The 26,822-nt window shown below is 50.4% G+C and overlaps 2 pseudogenes; both read left to right on the top strand.

Annotated features, from left to right (window-relative positions):
- The first annotated feature begins 3,570 nt into the window (after nt 1-3,570).
- Nucleotides 3,571-3,734, top strand: LOC140101490 (U2 spliceosomal RNA; annotated as a pseudogene).
- A 213-nt stretch (nt 3,735-3,947) lies between these two features.
- LOC140076452 (uncharacterized) overlaps nt 3,948-26,822 on the top strand; it is a 155,063-nt pseudogene continuing 132,188 nt past the window's right edge.

Consider the following 26,822-nt stretch of genomic DNA (forward strand, 5'->3'; position numbering starts at 1 on the left):
CCCCCTTGTCCTGGTCACAGGCCGAGGTATAAAAAGATCTTTGGAGAGATCCTTGTACTGTCCGTTCAGGTATTTGTACATTGTAATGAGGTCTCCTCCCATGTCTGCCGATGTGTTGGAACAGAGTCTCTCTCCCTAAGTTACTGGCAGAGACTCTCCTTCTTGAAGGTGCCCCAGACTTCCAGGTGTGGAATTATGACCGGTGGAAGGTGAGATGTTTTGCCTGGGAGGTTCAACTCTATTGGCCATGGAACAAAGCTCTGCTCCCATGTCTGCCGATGTGTTGGAACAGAGTCTCTCTCCCTAAGTTACTGGCAGAGACTCTCCTTGTTGAAAATACCCCAGACATCCAGGTGTGGAATTATGACCGGTGGAAGGTGATATGTTCTGCCTGGGAGGTTCAACTCTATTGGCCATGGAACAAAGCTCCACTCCCATGTATGCCGATGTGTTGGAACAGAGTCTTTCTCCCTAAGTTACTTGCAGAGACTCTCCTTGTTGAAGGGGCCCCAGACTTCCAGGTGTGGAATTATGACCGGTGGAAGGTGATATGTTCTGCCTGGGAGGTTCAACTGTATTTGCCATGGAACAAAGCTCCACTCCCATGTCTGCCGATGTGTTGGAACAGAGTCTCTCTCCCTAAGTTACTGGCAGAGACTCTACTTGTTGAAAATGCCCCAGACTTCCATGTGTGGAATTATGACAGGTGGAAGGTGAGATGTTCTGCCTGGGAGGTTCAACTCTATTGGCCATGGAACAAAGCTCCACTCCCATGTCTGCCGATGTGTTGGAACAGAGTCTCTCTCCCTAAGTTACTGGCAGAGACTCTCCTTGTTGAAGGTGCCCCAGACTTCCATGTGTGGAATTATGACCGGTGGAAGGTGAGATGTTCTGCCTGGGAGGTTCAACTCTATTGGCCATGGAACAAAGCTCCACTCCCATGTCTGCCGATGTGTTGGAACAGAGTCTCTCTCCCTAAGTTACTGGCAGAGACTCTCCTTGTTGAAGGTTCACCAGACTTCCAGGTGTGGAATTATGACAGGTGGAAGGTGAGATGTTCTGCCTGGGAGGTTCCACTCTATTGGCCATGGAAAAAAGCTCCACTCCCATGTCTGCCGATGTGTTGGAACAGAGTCTCTCTCCCTAAGTTACTGGCAGAGACTCTCCTTGTTGAAAGTGCCCCAGACTTCCAGGTGTGGAATTATGACAGGTGGAAGGTGAGATGTTCTGCCTGGGAGGTTCAACTCTATTGGCCATGGAACAAAGCTCCACTCCCATGTCTGCCGATGTGTTGGAACAGAGTCTCTCTCCCTAAGTTACTGGCAGAGACTCTCCTTGTTGAAAATGCCCCAGACTTCCATGTGTGGAATTATGACAGGTGGAAGGTGAGATGTTCTGCCTGGGAGGTTCAACTCTATTGGCCATAGAACAAAGCTCCACTCCCATGTCTGCCGATGTGTTGGAACAGAGTCTCTCTCCCTAAGTTACTGGCAGAGACTCTACTTGTTGAAAATGCCCCAGACTTCCAGGTGTGGAATTATGAACGGTGGAAGGTGAGATGTTCTGCCTGGGAGGTTCAACTCTATTGGCCATGGAACAAAGCTCCACTACCATGTCTGCTGATGTGTTGGAACAGAGTCTCTCTCCCTAAGTTACTGGCAGAGACTCTCCTTGTTGAAGGTGCCCCAGACTTCCAGGTGTGGAATTATGACCGGTGGAAGGTGAGATGTTCTGCCTGGGAGGTTCAACTCTATTGGCCATGGAACAAAGCTCCACTCCCATGTCTGCCGATGTGTTGGAACAGAGTCTCTCTCCCTAAGTTACTTGCAGAGACTCTCCTTGTTAAACATGCCCCAGACTTCCATGTGTGGAATTATGACAGGTGGAAGGTGATATGTTCTGCCTGGGAGGTTCAACTCTATTGGCCATGGAACAAAGCTCCACTCCCATGTCTGCCGATGTGTTGGAACAGAGTCTCTCTCCCTAAGTTACTGGCAGAGACTCTCCTTGCTGAAAATGCCCCAGACTTCCAGGTGTGGAATTATGACCGGTGGAAGGTGAGATATTTTGCCTGGGAGGTTCAACTCTATTGGCCATGGAACAAAGCTCCACTCCCATGTCTGCTGATGTGTTGGAACAGAGTCTCTCTCCCTAAGTTACTGGCAGAGACTCTCCTTGTTGAAGGTGCCCCAGACTTCCAGATGTGGAATTATGACCGGTGGAAGGTGAGATGTTCTGCCTGGGAGGTTCAACTCTTTTGGCCATGAAACAAAGCTCCACTCCCATGTCTGCTGATGTGTTGGAACAGAGTCTCTCTCTCTAAGTTACTGGCAGAGACTCTACTTGTTGAAAATGCCCCAGACTTCCATGTGTGGAATTATGATAGGTGGAAGGTGAGATGTTCTGCCTGGGAGGTTCAACTCTATTGGCCATGGAACAAAGCTCCACTCCCATGTCTGCCGATGTGTTGGAACAGAGTCTCTCTCCCTAAGTTACTGGCAGAGACTCTACTTGTTGAAAATGCCCCAGACTTCCAGGTGTGGAATTATGACCGGTGGAGGGTGAGATGTTCTGCCTGGGAGGTTCAACTCTATTGGCCATGGAACAAAGCTCCACTCCCATGTCTGCTGATGTGTTGGAACAGAGTCTCTCTCCCTAAGTTACTGGCAGAGACTCTACTTGTTGAAAATGCCCCAGACTTCCATGTGTGGAATTATGACAGCTGGAAGGTGAGTTGTTCTGCCTGGGAGGTTTAATTCTATTGGCCATGGAACAAAGCTCCACTCCCATGTCTGCCGATGTGTTGGAACAGAGTCTCTCTCCCTAAGTTACTGGCAGAGACTCTCCTTGTTGAAAATGCCCCAGACTTCCATGTGTGGAATTATGACAGGTGGAAGGTGAGTTGTTCTGCCTGGGAGGTTCAACTCTATTGGCTATGGAACTAAGCTCCACTCCCATGTCTGCCGATGTGTTGGAACAGAGTCTCTCTCCCTAAGTTACTGGCAGAGACTCTCCTTGTTTGAAGGTGCCCCAGATTTCCATGTGTGGAATTTTGACAGGTGGAAGGTGAGATGTTCTGCCTGGGAGGTTCAACTCTATTGGCCATGGATTAAAGCTCCACTCCCATGTCTGCCGATGTGTTGGAACAGAGTCTCTCTCCCTAAGTTACTGGCAGAGACTCTACTTGTTGAAAATGCCCCAGACTTCCAGGTGTGGAATTATGACAGGTGGAAGGTGAGATGTTCTGCCTGGGAGGTTCAACTCTATTGGCCATGGAACAAAGCTCCACTCCTATGTCTGCCGATGTGTTGGAACAGGGTCTCTCTCCCTAAGTTACTGGCAGAGACTCTACTTGTTTAAAATTCCTCAGACTTCCATGTGTGGAATTATGGCTGGTGGAAGGTGAGATGTTCTGCCTGGGAGGTTCAACTCTATTGGCCATGGAACAAAGCTCCACTCCCATGTCTGCCGATGTGTTGGAACAGAGTCTCTCTCCCTAAGTTACTGGCAGAGACTCTCCTTGTTGAAGGTGCCCCAGACTTCCATGTGTGGAATTATGACAGCTGGAAGGCCGCTTCTCGGCCTTTTGGCTAAGATCAAGTGTAGTATCTTTTCAAGAAACTACCTTGGATCTGACAAAGAACTCTGGAAGACTGAAGATCTGAAGAAGGAACCCTGGATTTTTGAAAAGATTTGGAAGAGTTGCTGCTTTTTCTTGCTGCTTCTTGGAAGAACCTTGGATTATCTCTGGGATTACTTTTTCTTCTTCTTTGTTTCTTCTGGAGGAAATTCTGCCGGTGGAACCTTGCTCCTAGCGATCGGCTAGGAACCTCCGGACCAAGCAGGAAAATCTTCATTGCTTTCTCCCCCTGGGGAAAGTTCTGCTGAGGACCCTGCTCAAGGATTTCTGCACCTTTTCTTCTTTAACCACCAAGCAAGCCGAAGCCATGGCTCCAGCAAGCAAGGAGGCAAGGAAGAAGAAGCAGAAGACCCCCAAGGAAGCCCCAAGACTGGAGGAGGAAGCCCAAAAGGCTGAAACCCCAAGACTGGAGGCCAAAGACCCAGGACCCGAGGTACAGACCCCAGGACCTGCAGCTGTCCCCAACCCCGAAGCCTCCACCACTTCTCGGATTCAGAAGCCGCCCAGGAAGACCCAGGAGCCCCCAAAGCTCCCTCCTTACATGAGGGATACGGTGGCCCTGAAGCTGAAGGAGGTGGACGGAAGGGTGCCGGACATGTCCAAGGACGTCTTCTGCAAGAAGATGCTGCTGGACCAGGGGATCCGGAGCCACGAGATCTTTGGGATCCAAGCCATGGTTGCCGGGATCTTTTATGTGACCTTCATCTCCATGTCGGTCTGTAAGAGGTACTGGGAAGCAGTGAAAGCAGCGACGCCGGATTCCCCGTTCTCCAAATTCTTATGCAGTTGCCTGCTACAGAGGGAGGAGAGGAGGATCATCGTGTCAATGTGGAACCTGCGGACCCCCGGCAAGGACATCGAGACATTCCTCCAAAGGTACTGCACGGTGGTGAAGGGCCCCGAAAAGGTCCTGAACTGCTACAACCTTTGGATGGGCAAGTGGGCTGCGACAGTCCTGCTGCAGAAGGACTCTGCATCAGAAGACGGTTTCAAACACCTGCCCCAAGCATTCATGTTGGGCAACTCCCACGGCCTCATCTATTATCCGGATATGCCGCAAACCTGCAGGAAGTGTGGCAAGACGGGTCATCAGATGAAGGCCTGCAAGGAGGAAGCCTGCAAGAATTGCAGGGTTACAGGCCATGAAACCAAAGATTGTCCCAGAAAGTCTACTTGCAACCTTTGCGGCCTGACTGGACACGTCTACAAAACCTGTCCACAAAGGAGGAAAACGTGGGCGGAGGTGGCTGCCTCGGCTCCGGGAAAGGGCTTTGAAGCTCGCTCCCCTGCTGAGACAACAAAGAAGCCCAAGGCAAAGGTGTCGGGTGACCAACCGGCAGAACAAAAGAAGGCGTCAAAGAAGGTGACTCAGACGTCCAGGAATGTGGCCAAGCCCGCCGAGGTGTCAAAACTGAAGACGGGTAAGACAAAGAAGGTGACACCTTCCCCCCCTCCCTCCCAGGCCAACTCCAAACCCTCCCTTCCCCCCACTGAGACCACCATCACCCCCCTAGTCGGGGTCTCAGCAGTTCAGCCACCGGCCCATAAGGCAACCCCCCAGGAATCAGCAGCACTAACCCAAACCCCTCCCCCCGCTGCTGATCCCCTATCCTACACGGTGGAGAACTTCCCCAACCTCTCCTCCCAAGCCCTTGTCTCCTCCTCTGTCCCCACAGATCCAGACACTGAGACCGAGACAAAGACAAAGAAGAAAAGGAAGAGGAAGCAGGCGGAGAGCCCAGTAGCAGAGACCACCAGGAAAATAGTACTGGTGGAGAACGAACAGCCCTCCACTTCCGCTGTAGACCAGGTTCTGCTAGCAGAACTTGACAACATGCTGGACGACTACTACCCTGAGAGCCCCAGCTTCCACGACCTGCCAGCACCCCTCAATCCGATGATAGACGAGATGCTGGATGCTGCAGAAGGATCCCCGATCCTCCAGCAGGAAGAACCACCTGATGGGATAGGTAACTAGGGCTGTATCGTCCCAACCTAACCACCCTCTTTTTCTTTTTCCATGATGGCGAATCTAACCATTTTCTCCATTAATGTTAGAAGCATTAGAGATAAGTTTCGTTGTTCGACTGTACTAACCTTTCTTGCCTCCCAACCAGGTGATGTTTTTATGTTGCAGGAATGTGCTCTCCCCTCCTCTAGGTCCTACCAACATCTGGCCAGGCAGTGGAGTCACGGCCCGTCCTACTGGTCCGGGGGGGGCGACTGTAAGTCTGCAGGCACCGCCATCCTCCTCAGGGGAAGCGCTTTCACGCTTGATTCCGTCCAGGAGCTAGTCTGCGGCCGACTTCTGGTCGTAGATGGCTCCTGGGCGGGTGAGCCCGTGCGGCTAATCAGCGTGTACGCATCCCCTGACAAGGGTGAGCGTCTGGAACTTTTCCAGAACCTCAGACCGCAGCTCGCCACCACCCGGGCCGTAGTGATGGCCGGAGACTTCAACTGCCCCATAGAGGAAGATGGGCGCAGCTCCGGCACCTCGAGCAAGCTTGATGTCACGTCCAAACTGCTCATAGAGATGGTAACTGAAGCATCCTTAAAGGACGCGGTGGGTTCCATGGGGTGCGGCTCCGTGAATTACACGTGGAGCCGCCCCGATGGCTCACTGCGTTCCCGGATAGACTTCGTGTTCACCTCTAGAGCGATCAAGCCGTGTGGGTACTCTATAGTCCCCTGCTTCTTCTCTGACCACAGGGCCGTCCAGGTTCGGGGCGCCCTGGGCCATGGTTTTCCAACTGGCCCAGGGTCCTGGAAACTGAACTGTGCCTTGCTGGAACAGGAGGGAGTGCAGGAGGAGCTTAGAGATGTCTACATGGTTTTGAGGAATGACAAATGTTTGTTTGCTACTGTCAGTGAATGGTGGGAGTATGCTAAAGTTGAATTGCGTAGTTTCTTTCAGGACAAAGGCAGGCGGCCAAAGTGAAAAGGGACTTCAGGGAGCTCCAGCGTCAGCTGAGATCACTGCAGGACCTCCACCACTGCGGCTGGGACGTCAGAGAGGAGCTGGAGGACACCAAGAAGCGTCTGAAAAGTCACTTTGAGGAGGAATCCAAGCGAATCATCTTTCGTGCCAAAATGGACAACCTGGAGAAGGGTGAGAAGTGTAACTCTTTCTTTTTCAGGAAAGTCCACGCCGGCACACGCCCCTGACTGAGCTGCGCGACGAAGCCGGAAACATGCAGCGGGGCAAAAAGGCAGTGATGGGAGTCGTCGCCGACTTCTACAGCAGCCTCTACGCCCCGAAAACCACAGACACGGAAGCCGCCGAGAGGTTCCTAGCAGGTATCACTAACCCCCTTGATCCTGCAGGTGCCACGACAATGGATGCCCCTTTGACGGTGGACGAGCTGCTCTCTGCCGCTAAATCCTTTAGACCCGGCAGGACTCCAGGCAGTGATGGCCTCCCGGCGGAGCTCTATGTAGCGCTGGGGGACCTCATCTGCCCGGACCTGCTGGAGCTCTTTGAGGAGATGGTGGTGGAGGGCAGTATGCCGCCGTCACTGAGGCAAGGAATGATCACGATCCTGTACAAGCGGAAGGGAGAGAGGTGTGACCTGAAGAATTGGCGTCCCATCTCGCTCCTCAACGTGGACTACAAGATCCTGGCAAAGGTCCTAGCAAACAGACTGAAGGGCGTCATAGGGAAGATCATCCACCCGGACCAGACCTGCGGCATCCCAGGCCGCAGGATTGCAGACAGTCTAGCCCTCATGAGAGACACGGTGCATTACATCAGAAGCCGCCGCATCCGCGCAGCCCTGGTCAGCCTTGATCAGGAGAAGGCCTTCGACCGAGTCTCGCATGAATTCATGGGTAAAGTACTGCGCAAGCTTGGTCTGGGGAAAATGTTTTGTACCTATGTTAACCTGATGTATTCTGACATTTGCAGCACGGTGTTGGTGAACGGCTGGAAGACTAACCCCTTTCCTATCCTTTCAGGGGTTAGACAAGGCTGCCCTCTTTCACCTCTTCTCTTTGTTTGTGTTATAGAGCTGTTCGCAGAATCTATCCGGCAGAGAGGAGAGATCAGAGGGATCACCGCACCGGGACCAGGACACGCCGAGGTCAAGTGCTCGCTCTACATGGACGACGTGACCGTCTTCTGCGCAGACCAGCGTTCGGTGACGGAACTCGCCCAGACGTGTGAGCAGTTCGGACAAGCTTCGGGGGCAAAGGTCAACTGCAAGAAGTCGGAGGTCATGCTCTTCGGGGATTGGCATCCTGCTTCTTCTGCACCTCTTCCCTTCACCATCCAGCAAGACTTTATCAAGGTTTTGGGGGTTTGGTTTGGGAAAGACGGAGCAGCCACGAAGTCTTGGCAAGAACGCTTGGCCAAGGTAAACCAACGGATTGGACTGTGGGCCCTCAGACAGCTTACCCTCACGGGGAAAGCATTGGTCCTGCGTAACGAGGTGCTACCTGTGCTACGCTATACGGCACAGGCATGGCCTCCCACGGCCGAAGTCAGCAAGGCCATTACCAGGACCGTGTTTAAGTTTGTTTGGGGTTCAAAGATGGACAGAGTCAAAAGGTCTGTCATGTACAAGGAGCCACGCAAGGGGGGTAAGGGCATCCCCGACATCCCCACTTTGCTCTGGATTTCTTTTGTGTGTGACATGGTCCGAAGAACTCTGAGAACACCAAGGGACTCTGCCGGAAAGTCCATGTCCCGCTTTTTCCTTCTTCCCCTGTGGCGGGGGCTTGGTTGGGACAAGTGGAACAGCTCCTTCCCTTACAACTGGGATCCTCCCTGGTACTATGCCAGGGCGGTGAAATTTGTGAGGGATCAACATCTGGAGGGACTCAAGCCGGATTTGTGGAAGCCAAAAACTATCCACAAAGTCATCAGAGCCAAGGATCTTGTGGAGTGTGTTCCGGGGCTGACCACCAGCACCATGGACACCGTGTGGTCCAACATGTCGTGTGAAAGGCTTAACAACTGGCACAAGGATCTGTCATGGATGGCCATCCAGGGGGGCCTCCCCACTCGGTCATTTATGGCAGCCCGCAACCTGAGCAAAACCCAGTACTGCCCCCGGTGTCCCTTTGTGGAGGAGACATCATTGCACTTGTTCTGGGAATGCCCCTTTGCTCGGGGCCTGTTGAAAGCTCTGGATCATGAACTGCTACTTTCTGTGCCCAGGAACACCATGACGTGCCACGCTGCACTTTATGGCCTGTTCCAAGGCACCCACACGGTGGGGGCCATCCAGGATGCCTGGCGTCTTATGAACTGCTTCAAAGACGTCCTGTGGTACGCCAGGAGGCGCCTCACCCTTCACAGAGAAACTTTGTCCATCCAGGACTGTCACCGGCTAGTCTTGAGCCAGCTCAGAGACTACGCCTCCCTTGACAGCAGGGTGGACTCAGAAGAGGAGGACTGACAAGCCACTTCTTCATTTTTCTCTTGTGGACTTTGTTTATCTTGTTTTAACTGACCATGGACTTTATTTAGGAAACTATGGGACTTTGCCTCTTTCCTCACAGAAGGAGGCATCCAGGAAGAAGAAGACTTACCATCCTCTCCTTCCCCCCCTACCTCCCTCATGTGTCTGTTATTTTTCAATAAAGCTTCGGGCCTGTGACAACTTACCCCCTTCCCCTCCTCCCTCCCCCCTCCCCCCTCCCATCTGTACCCCCTGTTGCAGGTTAGCTGTTTTATTTGAAAAATGTGTGTTTTTTGTTTGCCTGAGCTAGTATGCTAGAGTAGCACTTATTCTGCCATAGTGTTAGGATAGGTGCTAGGAGTGTATCTTAATTTATTGTTTGCTTTGTACAAAGCCCATGCTGCGTCATGGCACACACTGTCTGTGAGTTTTACTGTGTATCTGTGAATAAAGGCTCTTTCAATCAAAAAAACTCTATTGGCCATGGAACAAAGCTCCACTCCTATGTCTGCTAATGTGTTGGAACAGGGTCTCTCTCCCTAAGTTACTGGCAGAGACTCTACTTGTTGAAAATGCCCCAGACTTCCATGTGTGGAATTATGACAGGTGGAAGGTGAGATGTTCTGCCTGGGAGGTTCAACTCTATTGGCAATGGAACAAAGCTCCACTCCCATGTCTGCTGATGTGTTGGAACAGAGTCTCTCTCCCTAAGTTACTGGCAGAGACTCTACTTGTTGAAAATGCCCCAGACTTCCATGTGTGGAATCATGACAGGTGCAAGGTGAGATGTTCTGCCTGGGAGGTTCAACTCTATTGGCCATGGAACAAAGCTCCACTCCCATGTCTGCTGATATGTTGGAACAGAGTCTCTCTCCCTAAGTTACTGACAGAGACTCTCCTTGTTGAAAATGCCCCAGACTTCCATGTGTGGAATTATGACAGGTGGAAGGTAAGATGTTCTGCCTGGGAGGTTCAACTCTATTGGCCATGGAACACAGCTCCACTCCCATGTCTGCCGATGTGTTGGAACAGAGTCTCTCCTTGTTGAAGCTGCCCCAGACTTCCAGGTGTGGAATTATGACCGGTGGAAGGTGAGATGTTCTGCCTGGGAGGTTCAACTCTATTGGCCATGGAACAAAGCTCCACTCCCATGTCTGCTGATGTGTTGGAACAGAGTCTCTCTCCCTAAGTTACTGGCAGAGACTCTCCTTGTTGAAAATGCCCCAGACTTCCATGTGTGGAATTATGACAGGTGGAAGGTGAGTTGTTCTGCCTGGGAGGTTCAACTCTATTGGCCATGGAACAAAGCTCCACTCCCATGTCTGCCGATGTGTTGGAACAGATCTCTCTCCCTAAGTTACTGGCAGAGACTCTCCTTGTTTGAAGGTGCCCCAGACTTCCAGGTGTGGAATTATGACCGGTGGAAGGTGAGATGTTCTGCCTGGGAGGTTCAACTCTATTAGCCATGGAACAAAGCTCCACTCCCATGTCTGCCGATGTGTTGGAACAGAGTCTCTCTCCCTAAGTTACTGGCAGAGACTCTCCTTGTTGAAAATGCCCCAGACTTCCATGTGTGGAATTATGACAGGTGGAAGGTGAGTTGTTCTGCCTGGGAGGTTCAACTCTATTGGCCATGGAACAAAGCTCCACTCCCATGTCTGCCGATATGTTGGAACAGAGTCTCTCTCCCTAAGTTACTGGCAGAGACTCTACTTGTTGAAAATGCCCCAGACTTCCATGTGTGGAATTATGACAGCTGATAGGTGAGATGTTCTGCCTGGGAGGTTCAACTCTATTGGCTATGGAACAAAGCTCCACTCCCATGTCTGCCGATGTGTTGGAACAGAGTCTCTCTCCCTAAGTTACTGGCAGAGACTCTCCTTGTTGAAGCTGCCCCAGACTTCCAGGTGTGGAATTATGACCGGTGGAAGGTGAGATGTTCTGCCTGGGAGGTTCAACTCTATTGGCCATGGAACAAAGCTCCACTCCCATGTCTGCCGATGTGTTGGAACAGAGTCTCTCTCCCTAAGTTACTGGCAGAGACTCTCCTTGTTGAAGGTGCCCCAGACTTCCATGTGTGGAATTATGACAGGTGGAAGGTGAGATGTTCTGCCTGGGAGGTTCAACTCTATTGGCCATGGAACACAGCTCCACTCCCATGTCTGCCGATGTGTTGGAACAGAGTCTCTCTCCCTAAGTTACTGGCAGAGACTCTCCTTGTTGAAGCTGCCCCAGACTTCCAGGTGTGGAATTATGACCGGTGGAAGGTGAGATGTTCTGCCTGGGAGGTTCAACTCTATTGGCCATGGAACAAAGCTCCACTCCCATGTCTGCCGATGTGTTGGAACAGAGTCTCTCTCCCTAAGTTACTGGCAGAGACTCTCCTTGTTGAAGGTGCCCCAGACTTCCATGTGTGGAATTATGACAGGTGGAAGGTGAGATGTTCTGCCTGGGAGGTTCAACTCTACTGGCCATGGAACAAAGCTCCACTCCCATGTCTGCCGATGTGTTGGAACAGAGTCTCTCTCCCTAAGTTACTGGCAGAGACTCTCCTTGTTGAAAATGCCCCAGACTTCCATGTGTGGAATTATGACAGGTGGAAGGTGAGTTGTTCTGCCTGGGAGGTTCAACTCTATTGGCCATGGAACAAAGCTCCACTCCCATGTCTGCCGATGTGTTGGAACAGAGTCTCTCTCCCTAAGTTACTGGCAGAGACTCTCCTTGTTTGAAGGTGCCCCAGACTTTTAGGTGTGGAATTATGACCGGTGGAAGGTGAGATGTTCTGCCTGGGAGGTTCAACTCTATTAGCCATGTAACAAAGCTCCACTCCCATGTCTGCCGATGTGTTGGAACAGAGTCTCTCTCCCTAAGTTACTGGCAGAGACTCTCCTTGTTGAAAATGCCCCAGACTTCCATGTGTGGAATTATGACAGGTGGAAGGTGAGTTGTTCTGCCTGGGAGGTTCAACTCTATTGGCCATGGAACAAAGCTCCACTCCCATGTCTGCCGATATGTTGGAACAGAGTCTCTCTACCTAAGTTACTGGCAGAGACTCTACTTGTTGAAAATGCCCCAGACTTCCATGTGTGGAATTATGACAGCTGATAGGTGAGATGTTCTGCCTGGGAGGTTCAACTCTATTGGCTATGGAACAAAGCTCCACTCCCATGTCTGCCGATGTGATGGAACAGAGTCTCTCTCCCTAAGTTACTGGCAGAGACTCTACTTGTTGAAAATGCCGCAGACTTCCATGTGTGGAATTATGACAGGTGGAAGGTAAGATGTTCTGCCTGGGAGGTTCAACTCTATTGGCCATGGAACACAGCTCCACTCCCATGTCTGCCGATGTGTTGGAACAGAGTCTCTCTCCCTAAGTTACTGGCAGAGACTCTCTTTGTTGAAGCTGCCCCAGACTTCCAGGTGTGGAATTATGACTGGTGGAAGGTGAGATGTTCTGCCTGGGAGGTTCAACTCTATTGGCCATGGAACAAAGCTCCACTCCCATGTCTGCCGATGTGTTGGAACAGAGTCTCTCTCCCTAAGTTACTGGCAGAGACTCTCCTTGTTGAAAATGTCCCAGACTTCCATGTGTGGAATTATGACAGGTGGAAGGTGAGTTGTTCTGCCTGGGAGGTTCAACTCTATTGGCCATGGAACAAAGCTCCACTCCCATGTCTGCCGATGTGTTGGAACAGAGTCTCTCTCCCTAAGTTACTGGCAGAGACTCTCCTTGTTTGAAGGTGCCCCAGACTTCCAGGTGTGGAATTATGACCGGTGGAAGGTGAGATGTTCTGCCTGGGAGGTTCAACTCTATTAGCCATGGAACAAAGCTCCACTCCCATGTCTGCCGATGTGTTGGAACAGAGTCTCTCTCCCTAAGTTACTGGCAGAGACTCTCCTTGTTGAAAATGCCCCAGACTTCCATGTGTGGAATTGTGACAGGTGGAAGGTGAGTTGTTCTGCCTGGGAGGTTCAACTCTATTGGCCATGGAACAAAGCTCCACTCCCATGTCTGCCGATATGTTGGAACAGAGTCTCTCTCCCTAAGTTACTGGCAGAGACTCTACTTGTTGAAAATGCCCCAGACTTCCATGTGCGGAATTATGACAGGTGGTAGGTGAGATGTTCTGCCTTGGAGGTTCAACTCTATTGGCCATGGAACAAAGCTCCACTCCCATGTCTGCCGATGTGTTGGAACAGAGTCTCTCTCCCTAAGTTACTGGCAGAGACTCTACTTGTTGAAAATGCCCCAGACTTCCATGTGTGGAATTATGACCGGTGGAAGGTGAGATGTTCTGCCTGGGAGGTTCAACTCTATTGGCCATGGAACAAAGCTCCACTCCCATGTCTGCTGATGTGTTGGAACAGAGTCTCTCTCCCTAAGTTACTGGCTGAGACTCTACTTGTTGAAAATGCCCCAGACTTCCATGTGTGGAATTATGACAGGTGGAAGGTGAGATGTTCTGCCTGGGAGGTTCAACTCTATTGGCCATGGAACAAAGCTCCACTCCCATGTCTGCCGATGTGTTGGAACAGAGTCTCTCTCCCTAAGTTACTGGCAGAGACTCTACTTGTTGAAAATGCCCCAGACTTCCATGTGTGGAATCATGACAGGTGGAAGGTGAGATGTTCTGCCTGGGAGGTTTAACTCTATTGGCCATGGAACAAAGCTCCACTCCCATGTCTGCCGATGTGTTGGAACAGAGTCTCTCTCCCTAAGTTACTGGCAGACACTCTCCTTGTTGAAAATGCCCCAGACTTCCAGGTGTGGAATTATGACAGGTGGAAGGTGAGATGTTCTGCCTGGGAGGTTCAACTCTATTGGCCATGGAACAAAGCTCCACTCCCATGTCTGCCGATGTGTTGGAACAGAGTCTCTCTTCTTAAGTTACTGGCAGAGACTCTACTTGTTGAAAATGCCCCAGACTTCCAGGTGTGGAATTATGACAGGTGGAAGGTGAGATGTTCTGCCTGGGAGGTTCAACTCTATTGGCCATGGAACAAAGCTCCACTCCCATGTCTGCTGATGTGTTGGAACAGAGTCTCTCTCCCTAAGTTACTGGCAGAGACTCTACTTGTTGAAAATGCCCCAGACTTCCATGTGTGGAATTATGACCGGTGGAAGGTGAGATGTTCTGCCTGGGAGGTTCAACTCTATTGGCCATGGAATAAAGCTCCACTCCCATGTCTGTCGATGTGTTGGAACAGAGTCTCTCTCCCTAAGTTACTGGCAGAGACTCTACTTGTTGAAAATGCCCCAGACTTCCAGGTGTGGAATTATGACCGGTGGAAGGTGAGATGTTCTGCCTGGGAGGTTCAACTCTATTGGCCATGGAATAAAGCTCCACTCCTATGTCTGCCGATGTGTTGGAACAGGGTCTCTCTCCCTAAGTTACTGGCAGAGACTCTACTTGTTGAAAATGCCTCAGACTTCCATGTGTGGAATTATGACAGGTGGAAGGTGAGATGTTCTGCCTGGGAGGTTCAACTCTATTGGCCATGGAACAAAGCTCCACTCCCATGTCTGCCGATGTGTTGGAACAGAGTCTCTCTCCCTAAGTTACTGGCAGAGACTCTACTTGTTGAAAATGCCCCAGACTTCCATGTGTGGAATTATGACAGGTGGAAGGTGAGATGTTCTGCCTGGGAGGTTCCACTCTATTGGCCATGGAACAAAGCTCCACTCCCATGTCTGCCGATGTGTTGGAACAGAGTCTCTCTCCCTAAGTTACTGGCAGAGACTCTCCTTGTTGAAGGTGCCCCAGACTTCCAGGTGTGGAATTATGACAGGTGGAAGGTGAGATGTTCTGCCTGGGAGGTTCAACTCTATTGGCCATGGAACAAAGCTCCACTCCCATGTCTGCCGATGTGTTGGAACAGAGTCTCTCTTCTTAAGTTACTGGCAGAGACTCTACTTGTTGAAAATGCCCCAGATTTCCAGGTGTGGAATTATGACCGGTGGAAGGTGAGATGTTCTGCCTGGGAGGTTCAACTCTATTGGCCATGGAACAAGGCTCCACTCCCATGTCTGCTGATGTGTTGGAACAGAGTCTCTCTCCCTAAGGTACTGGCAGAGACTCTACTTGTTGAAAATGCCCCAGACTTCCATGTGTGGAATTATGACCGGTGGAAGGTGAGATGTTCTGCCTGGGAGGTTCAACTCTATTGGCCATGGAATAAAGCTCCACTCCCATGTCTGCCGATGTGTTGGAACAGAGTCTCTCTCCCTAAGTTACTGGCAGAGACTCTACTTGTTGAAAATGCCCCAGACTTCCAGGTGTGGAATTATGACAGGTGGAAGGTGAGATGTTCTGCCTGGGAGGTTCAACTCTATTGGCCATGGAACAAAGCTCCACTCCTATGTCTGCCGATGTGTTGGAACAGGGTCTCTCTCCCTAAGTTACTGGCAGAGACTCTACTTGTTGAAAATGCCCCAGACTTCCATGTGTGGAATTATGACAGGTGGAAGGTGAGATGTTCTGCCTGGGAGGTTCAACTCTATTGGCCGTGGAACAAAGCTCCACTCCCATGTCTGCTGATGTGTTGAAACAGAGTCTCTCTCCCTAAGTTACTGGCAGAGACTCTACTTGTTGAAAATGCCCCAGACTTCCATGTGTGGAATTATGACTGGTGGAAGGTAAGATGTTCTGCCTGGGAGGTTCAACTCTATTGGCCATGGAACAAAGCTCCACTCCCATGTCTGCCGATGTGTTGGAACAGAGTCTCTCTCCTTAAGTTACTGGCAGAGACTCTACTTGTTGAAAATGCCCCAGACTTACATGTGTGGAATTATGACAGGTGGAAGGTGAGATGTTCTGCCTGGGAGGTTCAACTCTATTGGCCATGGAACAAAGCTCCACTCCCATGTCTGCCGATGGGTTGGAACAGAGTCTCTCTCCCTAAGTTACTGGCAGAGATTCTACTTGTTGAAAATGCCCCAGACTTCCAGGTGTAGAATTATGACCGGTGGAAGGTGAGATGTTCTGCCTGGGAGGTTCAACTCTATTGGCCATGGAACAAAGCTCCACTCCTATGTCTGCCGATGTGTTGGAACAGGGTCTCTCTCCCTAAGTTACTGGCAGAGACTCTACTTGTTGAAAATGCCCCAGACTTCCATTTGTGGAATTATGGCAGGTGGAAGGTGAGATGTTCTGCCTGGGAGGTTCAACTCTATTGGCCGTGGAACAAAGCTCCACTCCCATGTCTGCTGATGTGTTGAAACAGAGTCTCTCTCCCTAAGTTACTGGCAGAGACTCTACTTGTTGAAAATGCCCCAGACTTCCACGTGTGGAATTATGACTGGTGGAAGGTAAGATGTTCTGCCTGGGAGGTTCAACTCTATTGGCCATGGAACAAAGCTCCACTCCCATGTCTGCCGATGTGTTGGAACAGAGTCTCTCTCCTTACGTTACTGGCAGAGACTCTACTTGTTGAAAATGCCCCAGATTAACATGTGTGGAATTATGACAGGTGGAAGGTTAGATGTTCTGCCTGGGAGGTTCAACTCTATTGGCCATGGAACAAAGCTCCACTCCCATGTCTACCGATGGGTTGGAACAGAGTCTCTCTCCCTAAGTTACTGGCAGAGACTCTACTTGTTGAAAATGCCCCAGACTTCCAGGTGTAGAATTATGACCGGTGGAAGGTGAGATGTTCTGCCTGGGAGGTTCAACTCTATTGGCCATGGGACAAAGCTCCACTCCCATGTCTGCGGATGTGTTGGAACAGAGTCTCTCTCCCTAAGTTACTGGCAGAGACTCTCCTTGTTGAAAATGCCCCAGACTTCCATGTGTGGAATTATGACAGGTGGAAGGTGAGATGTTCTGCCTGGGAGGTTCAACTCTATTGGCCATGGAACACAGCTCCACTCCCATGTCTGCCGATGTGTTGGAACAGAGTCTCTCTCCCTAAGTTACTGGCAGAGACTCTCCTTGTTGAAGGTGCCCCAGACTTCCATGTGTGGAATTATGACAGCTGGAAGGTGAGATGTTCTGCCTGGGAGGTTCAACTCTATTGGCCATGGAATAAAGCTCCACTCGCATGTCTGCCGATGTGTTGGAACAGAGTCTCTCTCCCTAAGTTACTGGCAGAGACTCTACTTGTTGAAAATGCCCCAGACTTCCAGGTGTGGAATTATGACAGGTGGAAGGTGAGATGTTCTGCCTGGGAGGTTCAACTCTATTGGCCATGGAACAAAGCTCCACTCCCATGTCTGCCGATGTGTTGGAACAGAGTCTCTCTCCCTAAGTTACTGGCAGAGACTCTACTTGTTGAAAATGCCCCAGACTTCCAGGTGTGGAATTATGACCGGTGGAAGGTGAGATGTTCTGCCTGGGAGGTTCAACTCTATTGGCCATGGAACAAAGCTCCACTCCCATGTCTGCCGATGTGATGGAACAGAGTCTCTCTCCCTAAGTTACTGGCAGAGACTCTACTTGTTGAAAATGCCCCAGACTTCCATGTGTGGAATTATGATAGGTAGAAGGTGAGTTGTTCTGCCTGGGAGGTTCAACTCTATTGGCCATGGAACAAAGCTCCACTCCCATGTCTGCCGATGTGTTGGAACAGAGTCTCTCTCCCTAAGTTACTGGCAGAGACTCTCCTTGTTTGAAGGTGCCCCAGACTTCCAGGTGTGGAATTATGACCGGTGGAAGGTGAGATGTTCTGCCTGGGAGGTTCAACTCTATTGGCCATGGAACAAAGCTCCACTCCCATGTCTGCCGATGTGTTGGAACAGTCTCTCTCCCTAAGTTACTGGCAGAGACTCTCCTTGTTTGAAGGTGCCCCAGACTTCCAGGTGTGGAATTATGACCGGTGGAAGGTGAGATGTTCTGCCTGGGAGGTTCAACTCTATTAGCCATGGAACAAAGCTCCACTCCCATGTCTGCCGATGTGTTGGAACAGAGTCTCTCTCCCTAAGTTACTGGCAGAGACTCTCCTTGTTGAAAATGCCCCAGACTGCCATGTGTGGAATTATGACAGGTGGAAGATGAGTTGTTCTGCCTGGGAGGTTCAACTCTATTGGCCATGGAACAAAGCTCCACTCCCATGTCTGCCGATATGTTGGAACAGAGTCTCTCTCCCTAAGTTACTGGCAGAGACTCTACTTGTTGAAAATGCCCCAGACTTCCATGTGTGGAATTATGACAGGTGGTAGGTGAGATGTTCTGCCTTGGAGGTTCAACTCTATTGGCCATGGAACAAAGCTCCACTCCCATGTCTGCCGATGTGTTGGAACAGAGTCTCTCTCCCTAAGTTACTGGCTGAGACTCTACTTGTTGAAAATGCCCCAGACTTCCATGTGTGGAATTATGACAGGTGGAAGGTGAGATGTTCTGCCTGGGAGGTTCAACTCTATTGGCCATGGAACAAAGCTCCACTCCCATGTCTGCTGATGTGTTGGAACAGAGTCTCTCTCCCTAAGTTACTGGCAGAGACTCTACTTGTTGAAAATGCCCCAGACTTCCATGTGTGGAATTATGACAGGTGGAAGGTGAGATGTTCTGCCTGGGAGGTTCCACTCTATTGGCCATGGAACAAAGCTCCACTCCCATGTCTGCCGATGTGTTGGAACAGAGTTTCTCTCCCCAAGTTACTGGCAGAGACTCTACTTGTTGAAGGTGCCCCAGACTTCCAGGTGTGGAATTATGACAGGTGGAAGGTGAGATGTTCTGCCTGGGAGGTTCAACTCTATTGGCCATGGAACAAAGCTCCACTCCCATGTCTGCCGATGTGTTGGAACAGAGTCTCTCTCCCTAAGTTACTGGCAGAGACTCTCCTTGTTGAAGGTGCCCCAGACTTCCATGTGTGGAATTATGACAGGTGGTAGGTGAGATGTTCTGCCTTGGAGGTTCAACTCTATTGGCCATGGAACAAAGCTCCACTCCCATGTCTGCCGATGTGTTGGAACAGAGTCTCTCTCCCTAAGTTACTGGCAGAGACTCTACTTGTTGAAAATGCCCCAGACTTCCATGTGTGGAATTATGACAGGTGGAAGGTGAGATGTTCTGCCTGGGAGGTTCAACTCTATTGGCCATGGAATAAAGCTCCTCTCCCATGTCTGCCGATGTGTTGGAACAGAGTCTCTCTCCCTAAGTTACTGGCAGAGACTCTACTTGTTTGAAGGTGCCCCAGACTTCCAGGTGTGGAATTATGACAGGTGGAAGGTGAGATGTTCTGCCTGGGAGGTTCAACTCTACTGGCCATGGAACAAAGCTCCAATCCCATGTCTGCCGATGTGTTGGAACAGAGTCTCTCTCCCTAAGTTACTGGCAGAGACTCTACTTGTTGAAAATGCCCCAGACTTCCAGGTGTAGAATTATGACCGGTGGAAGGTGAGATGTTCTGCCTGGGAGGTTCAACTCTATTGGCCATGGAACAAAGCTCCACTCCCATGTCTGCCGATGTGTTGGAACAGAGTCTCTCTCCCTAAGTTACTGGCAGAGACTCTCCTTGTTGAAAATGCCCCAGACTTCCATGTGTGGAATTATGACAGGTGGAAGGTGAGATGTTCTGCCTGGGAGGTTCAACTCTATTGGCCATGGAACACAGCTCCACTCCCATGTCTGCCGATGTGTTGGAACAGAGTTTCTCTCCCTAAGTTACTGGCTGAGACTCTACTTGTTGAAAATGCCCCAGACTTCCATGTGTGGAATTATGACAGGTGGAAGGTGAGATGTTCTGCCTGGGAGGTTCAACTCTATTGGCCATGGAACAAAGCTCCACTCCCATGTCTGCCGATGTGTTGGAACAGAGTCTCTCTCCCCAAGTTACTGGCAGAGACTCTCCTTGTTGAAGGTGCCCCAGACTTCCAGGTGTGGAGTTATGACAGGTGGAAGGTGAGATGTTCTGCCTGGGAGGTTCAACTCTATTGGCCATGGAACAAAGCTCCACTCCCATGTCTGCCGATGTGTTGGAACAGAGTCTCTCTCCCTAAGTTACTGGCAGAGACTCTCCTTGTTTGAAGGTGCCCCAGACTTCCAGGTGTGGAATTATGACCGGTGGAAGGTGAGATGTTCTGCCTGGGAGGTTCAACTCTATTGGCCATGGAACAAAGCTCCACTCCCATGTCTGCCGATGTGTTGGAACAGTCTCTCTCCCTAAGTTACTGGCAGAGACTCTCCTTGTTTGAAGGTGCCCCAGACTTCCAGGTGTGGAATTATGACCGGTGGAAGGTGAGATGTTCTGCCTGGGAGGTTCAACTCTATTAGCCATGGAACAAAGCTCCACTCCCATGTCTGCCGATGTGTTGGAACAGAGTCTCTCTCCCTAAGTTACTGGCAGAGACTCTCCTTGTTGAAAATGCCCCAGACTGCCATGTGTGGAATTATGACAGGTGGAAGATGAGTTGTTCTGCCTGGGAGGTTCAACTCTATTGGCCATGGAACAAAGCTCCACTCCCATGTCTGCCGATATGTTGGAACAGAGTCTCTCTCCCTAAGTTACTGGCAGAGACTCTACTTGTTGAAAATGCCCCAGACTTCCATGTGTGGAATTATGACAGGTGGTAGGTGAGATGTTCTGCCTTGGAGGTTCAACTCTATTGGCCATGGAACAAAGCTCCACTCCCATGTCTGCCGATGTGTTGGAACAGAGTCTCTCTCCCTAAGTTACTGGCTGAGACTCTACTTGTTGAAAATGCCCCAGACTTCCATGTGTGGAATTATGACAGGTGGAAGGTGAGATGTTCTGCCTGGGAGGTTCAACTCTATTGGCCATGGAACAAAGCTCCACTCCCATGTCTGCTGATGTGTTGGAACAGAGTCTCTCTCCCTAAGTTACTGGCAGAGACTCTACTTGTTGAAAATGCCCCAGACTTCCATGTGTGGAATTATGACAGGTGGAAGGTGAGATGTTCTGCCTGGGAGGTTCCACTCTATTGGCCATGGAACAAAGCTCCACTCCCATGTCTGCCGATGTGTTGGAACAGAGTTTCTCTCCCCAAGTTACTGGCAGAGACTCTACTTGTTGAAGGTGCCCCAGACTTCCAGGTGTGGAATTATGACAGGTGGAAGGTGAGATGTTCTGCCTGGGAGGTTCAACTCTATTGGCCATGGAACAAAGCTCCACTCCCATGTCTGCCGATGTGTTGGAACAGAGTCTCTCTCCCTAAGTTACTGGCAGAGACTCTCCTTGTTGAAGGTGCCCCAGACTTCCATGTGTGGAATTATGACAGGTGGTAGGTGAGATGTTCTGCCTTGGAGGTTCAACTCTATTGGCCATGGAACAAAGCTCCACTCCCATGTCTGCCGATGTGTTGGAACAGAGTCTCTCTCCCTAAGTTACTGGCAGAGACTCTACTTGTTGAAAATGCCCCAGACTTCCATGTGTGGAATTATGACAGGTGGAAGGTGAGATGTTCTGCCTGGGAGGTTCAACTCTATTGGCCATGGAATAAAGCTCCTCTCCCATGTCTGCCGATGTGTTGGAACAGAGTCTCTCTCCCTAAGTTACTGGCAGAGACTCTACTTGTTTGAAGGTGCCCCAGACTTCCAGGTGTGGAATTATGACAGGTGGAAGGTGAGATGTTCTGCCTGGGAGGTTCAACTCTACTGGCCATGGAACAAAGCTCCAATCCCATGTCTGCCGATGTGTTGGAACAGAGTCTCTCTCCCTAAGTTACTGGCAGAGACTCTACTTGTTGAAAATGCCCCAGACTTCCAGGTGTAGAATTATGACCGGTGGAAGGTGAGATGTTCTGCCTGGGAGGTTCAACTCTATTGGCCATGGAACAAAGCTCCACTCCCATGTCTGCCGATGTGTTGGAACAGAGTCTCTCTCCCTAAGTTACTGGCAGAGACTCTCCTTGTTGAAAATGCCCCAGACTTCCATGTGTGGAATTATGACAGGTGGAAGGTGAGATGTTCTGCCTGGGAGGTTCAACTCTATTGGCCATGGAACACAGCTCCACTCCCATGTCTGCCGATGTGTTGGAACAGAGTTTCTCTCCCTAAGTTACTGGCTGAGACTCTACTTGTTGAAAATGCCCCAGACTTCCATGTGTGGAATTATGACAGGTGGAAGGTGAGATGTTCTGCCTGGGAGGTTCAACTCTATTGGCCATGGAACAAAGCTCCACTCCCATGTCTGCCGATGTGTTGGAACAGAGTCTCTCTCCCCAAGTTACTGGCAGAGACTCTCCTTGTTGAAGGTGCCCCAGACTTCCAGGTGTGGAGTTATGACAGGTGGAAGGTGAGATGTTCTGCCTGGGAGGTTCAACTCTATTGGCCATGGAACAAAGCTCCACTCCCATGTCTGCCGATGTGTTGGAACAGAGTTTCTCTCCCTAAGTTATTGGCAGAGACTCTCCTTGTTGAAGGTGCCCCAGACTTCCATGTGTGGAATTATGACAGGTGGAAGGTGAGATGTTCTGCCTGGGAGGTTCAACTCTATTGGCCATGGAACAAAGCTCCACTCCCATGTCTGCCGATGTGTTGGAACAGAGTCTCTCTCCCTAAGTTACTGGCAGAGACTCTACTTGTTGAAAATGCCCCAGACTTCCATGTGTGGAATTATGACCGGTGGAAGGTGAGATGTTCTGCCTGGGAGGTTCAACTATATTGGCCATGGAACAAAGCTCCAGTCCCATGTCTGCTGATGTGTTGGAACAGAGTCTCTCTCCCTAAGTTACTGGCTGAGACTCTACTTGTTGAAAATGCCCCAGACTTCCATGTGTGGAATTATGACAGGTGGAAGGTGAGATGTTCTGCCTGGGAGGTTCAACTCTATTGGCCATGGAACAAAGCTCCACTCCCATGTCTGCCGATGTGTTGGAACAGAGTCTCTCTCCCTAAGTTACTGGCAGAGACTCTACTTGTTGAAAATGCCCCAGACTTCCATGTGTGGAATTATGACAGGTGGTAGTTGAGATGTTCTGCCTGGGAGGTTCCACTCTATTGGCCATGGAACAAAGCTCCACTCCCATGTCTGCTGATGTGTTGGAACAGAGTCTCTCTCCCTAAGTTACTGGCAGAGACTCTACTTGTTGAAAATGCCCCAGACTTCCAGGTGTAGAATTATGACCGGTGGAAGGTGAGATGTTCTGCCTGGGAGGTTCAACTCTATTGGCCATGGAACAAAGCTCCACTCCCATGTCTGCCGATGTGTTGGAACAGAGTCTCTCTCCCTAAGTTACTGGCAGAGACTCTCCTTGTTGAAAATGCCCCAGACTTCCATGTGTGGAATTATGACAGGTGGTAGGTGAGATGTTCTGCCTGGGAGGTTCAACTCTATTGGCCATGGAACACAGCTCCACTCCCATGTCTGCCGATGTGTTGGAACAGAGTCTCTCTCCCTAAGTTACTGGCTTAGACTCTACTTGTTGAAAATGCCCCAGACTTCCATGTGTGGAATTATGACAGGTGGAAGGTGAGATGTTCTGCCTGGGAGGTTCAACTCTATTGGCCATGGAACAAAGCTCCACTCCCATGTCTGCTGATGTGTTGGAACAGAGTCTCTCTCCCTAAGTTACTGGCAGAGACTCTACTTGTTGAAAATGTCCCAGACTTCCATGTGTGGAATTATGACAGGTGGAAGGTGAGATGTTCTGCCTGGGAGGTTCCACTCTATTGGCCATGGAACAAAGCTCCACTCCCATGTCTGCCGATGTGTTGGAACAGAGTCTCTCTCCCCAAGTTACTGGCAGAGACTCTCCTTGTTGAAGGTGCCCCAGAATTCCAGGTGTGGAATTATGACAGGTGGAAGGTGAGATGTTCTGCCTGGGAGGTTCAACTCTATTGGCCATGGAACAAAGCTCCACTCCCATGTCTGCCGATGTGTTGGAACAGAGTCTCTCTCCCTAAGTTACTGGCAGAGACTCTCCTTGTTGAAGGTGCCCCAGACTTCCATGTGTGGAATTATGACAGGTGGAAGGTGAGATGTTCTGCTTGGGAGGTTCAACTCTATTGGCCATGGAACACAGCTCCACTCCCATGTCTGCCGATGTGTTGGAACAGAGTCTCTCTCCCTAAGTTACTGGCTGAGACTCTACTTGTTGAAAATGCCCCAGACTTCCATGTGTGGAATTATGACAGGTGGAAGGTGAGATGTTCTGCCTGGGAGGTTCAACTCTGTTGGCCATGGAACAAAGCTCCACTCCCATGTCTGCCGATGTGTTGGAACAGAGTCTCTCTCCCTAAGTTACTGGCAGAGACTCTACTTGTTGAAAATGCCCCAGACTTCCATGTGTGGAATTATGACAGGTGGAAGGTGAGATGTTCTGCCTGGGAGGTTCCACTCTATTGGCCATGGAACAAAGCTCCACTCCCATGTCTGCCGATGTGTTGGAACAGAGTCTCTCTCCCCAAGTTACTGGCAGAGACTCTCCTTGTTGAAGGTGCCCCAGACTTCCAGGTGTGGAATTATGACAGGTGGAAGGTGAGATGTTCTGCCTGGGAGGTTCAACTCTATTGGCCATGGAACAAAGCTCCACTCCCATGTCTGCCGATGTGTTGGAACAGAGTCTCTCTCCCTAAGTTACTGGCAGAGACTCTACTTGTTGAAAATGCCCCAGACTTCCATGTGTGGAATTATGACAGGTGGTAGTTGAGATGTTCTGCCTGGGAGGTTCCACTCTATTGGCCATGGAACAAAGCTCCACTCCCATGTCTGCTGATGTGTTGAAACAGAGTCTCTCTCCCTAAGTTACTGGCAGAGACTCTACTTGTTGAAAATGCCCCAGACTTCCATGTGTGGAATTATGACAGGTGGAAGGTGAGATGTTCTGCCTGGGAGGTTCAACTCTATTGGCCATGGAACACAGCTCCACTCCCATGTCTGCCGATGTGTTGGAACAGAGTCTCTCTCCCTAAGTTACTGGCTGAGACTCTACTTGTTGAAAATGCCCCAGACTTCCATGTGTGGAATTATGACAGGTGGAAGGTGAGATGTTCTGCCTGGGAGGTTCAACTCTATTGGCCATGGAACAAAGCTCCACTCCCATGTCTGCTGATGTGTTGGAACAGAGTCTCTCTCCCTAAGTTACTGGCAGAGACTCTACTTGTTGAAAATGTCCCAGACTTCCATGTGTGGAATTATGACAGGTGGAAGGTGAGATGTTCTGCCTGGGAGGTTCCACTCTATTGGCCATGGAACAAAGCTCCACTCCCATGTCTGCCGATGTGTTGGAACAGAGTCTCTCTCCCCAAGTTACTGGCAGAGACTCTCCTTGTTGAAGGTGCCCCAGAATTCCAGGTGTGGAATTATGACAGGTGGAAGGTGAGATGTTCTGCCTGGGAGGTTCAACTCTATTGGCCATGGAACAAAGCTCCACTCCCATGTCTGCGGATGTGTTGGAACAGAGTCTCTCTCCCTAAGTTACTGGCAGAGACTCTACTTGTTGAAAATGCCCCAGACTTCCAGGTGTGGAATTATGACAGGTGGAAGGTGAGATGTTCTGCCTGGGAGGTTCAACTCTATTGGCCATGGAACAAAGCTCCACTCCCATGTCTGCCGATGTGTTGGAACAGAGTCTCTCTCCCTAAGTTACTGGCAGAGACTCTCCTTGTTGAAAATGCCCCAGACTTCCATGTGTGGAATTATGACAGCTGGAAGGTGAGATGTTCTGCCTGGGAGGTTCAACTCTATTGGCCATGGAACAAAGCTCCACTCCCATGTCTACCGATGTGTTGGAACAGAGTCTCTCTCCCTAAGTTACTGGCAGAGACTCTACTTGTTGAAAATGCCCCAGACTTCCATGTGTGGATTTATGACCGGTGGAAGGTGAGATGTTCTGCCTGGGAGGTTCAACTCTATTGGCCATGGAATAAAGCTCCACTCCCATGTCTGCCGATGTGTTGGAACAGAGTCTCTCTCCCTAAGTTACTGGCAGAGACTCTACTTGTTGAAAATGCCCCAGACTTCCAGGTGTGGAATTATGACAGGTGGAAGGTGAGATGTTCTGCCTGCGAGGTTCAACTCTATTGGCCATTGAACAAAGCTCCACTCCTATGTCTGCCGATGTGTTGGAACAGGGTCTCTCTCCCTAAGTTACTGGCAGAGACTCTACTTGTTGAAAATGCCCCAGACTTCCATGTGTGGAATTATGACAGGTGGAAGGTGAGATGTTCTGCCTGGGAGGTTCAACTCTATTGGCCATGGAACAAAGCTCCACTCCCATGTCTGCTGATGTGTTGGAACAGAGTCTCTCTCCCTAAGTTACTGGCAGAGACTCTACTTGTTGAAAATTCCCCAGACTTCCATGTGAGGAATTATGACTGGTGGAAGGTGAGATGTTCTGCCTGGGAGGTTCAACTCTATTGGCCATGGAATAAAGCTCCACTCCCATGTCTGCCGATGTGTTGGAACAGAGTCTCTCTCCCTAAGTTACTGGCAGAGACTCTCCTTGTTGAAAATGCCCCAGACTTCCATGTGTGGAATTATGACAGGTGGAAGGTGAGATGTTCTGCCTGGGAGGTTCAACTCTATTGGCCATGGAACACAGCTCCACTCCCATGTCTGCTGATGTGTTGGAACAGAGTCTCTCTCCCTAAGTTACTGACAGAGACTCTCCTTGTTGAAAATGCCCCCGACTTCCAAGTGTGGAATTATGATCGGTGGAAGGTGAGATGTTCTGCCTGGGAGGTTCAACTCTATTGGCCATGGAACAAAGCTCCACTCCCATGTCTGCCGATGTGTTGGAACAGAGTCTCTCTCCCTAAGTTACTGGCAGAGACTCTCCTTGTTGAAAATGCCCCAGACTTCCAGGTGTGGAATTATGACTGGTGGAAGGTGCGATGTTCTGCCCTGGAGGTTAAACTCTATTGGCCATGGAACATAGCTCC

Source organism: Engystomops pustulosus, chromosome 9 (genome assembly GCF_040894005.1).
Source record: "Engystomops pustulosus chromosome 9, aEngPut4.maternal, whole genome shotgun sequence".
NCBI classification, from domain to species: domain Eukaryota; kingdom Metazoa; phylum Chordata; class Amphibia; order Anura; family Leptodactylidae; genus Engystomops; species Engystomops pustulosus.